Below are 1,251 nucleotides of genomic sequence, written 5' to 3'. Positions count from 1 at the left end.
TTCTTGGAATGAATGTGATTCTCGACTGGGACCGGGGGTGGGTTATGAAGGTTGGGATATAGGTTGGAGGAGAATGTGTATCATGAGGAAGCATAGAACATTCAGTGGGTTAAGCCTCTGCCTTCAGCTCAGGTCATGATCTCAGGGTCCTGGGATTGAGCCCGGCATTGGGCTTTCTGCTCAGTGGGGAGCCTGCTTCCCTTCCTCTCTCTCTGCCTACTTCTCTGCCTATTTCTGTCTGTCAAATAAATAAAATCATAAAAAAAAAAGAACACCTGAGAGGTTTACAAATTGTTTATAAGCCCTTCTATTGCTGAGGCATTAGCCATTGTCATTCAGATTATGCTGTGTCCCTTCAATGCATGGGAACAGAGAAAGAATTGTCAGCCACTGGTTCAGGCTAAGTGTGGTTCTGTTTTACATCTTGTTTTTATACATTTATACTATCTTTGAATATATGCTTGCCTCTTCTGTGTCTGTTGTTTGTCAAGTTAATAACTAACTTGCCTTGGGGACACCTGGGTGGCTCAGTGGCTTAAATGTCAGGTCAGTTGTTTTCAGCCCAGGTCCTGATCTCTGGGGTTGTTAAAATGGGAACCCCTGCGTCAAGCTCTGCATGTAGCACGTAGCCTGGTTAGGATTCTCTCTCTCTCTCTCCTTCTGATCCTCCCCACCCTGGTTGCTGTGCACTCTTTCTCCCTAAAAAATAATAAAATTAAATATAATTAAAATAAATATAAAATAACGAACTTTCCTTGTATAAGGTAAATTTCGATCCCGTAGACCAGTTGTAATGAAAATTGTTGGATGAAAGTTGGAGTCCGTCATTCTCCGAGTTAACCGTGTGACCTATCTCCATCCTTGGGATCTTTACAGCACACACGTGAAAGATGGGCCGTTGCCTCTGGGTTTTCTTCAGAGGAGGCACTGAAGCACAGTGAGGTTCGATCACTTTATGCTTCAGATCACAGAGCATGTGAAAAGACCGAGCTGGGGGGTGCCTGGGTGGCAGCTCAGGTCATGATCCCAGGGTTCTGGGATCAAGCCCCGCATCGGGCTCTTGGCTCAGCAGGGAGTCTGCTTCTTCCTCTTTCTCTCTGTGGGCTTCTCTGCCTACTTGTGATCTCCGTCTGTCAAATTAAAAAAAAAAAAAGAGAGACAGAGCTGGTCGTGGAGGTCAGGCTTCTCTGCCTCTAGTCCCCATTTTCTTACACATATTGTGTGTTGGCCCGTGATAGACCATCATGGATG

Source organism: Mustela putorius, unplaced genomic scaffold, assembly GCF_011764305.1.
Source record: "Mustela putorius furo isolate JIRA1106 unplaced genomic scaffold, ASM1176430v1.1 tig00001130_pilon_pilon_pilon, whole genome shotgun sequence".
Classification (NCBI taxonomy): domain Eukaryota; kingdom Metazoa; phylum Chordata; class Mammalia; order Carnivora; family Mustelidae; genus Mustela; species Mustela putorius.
Note: the sequence above shows the minus strand (reverse complement) of the source record.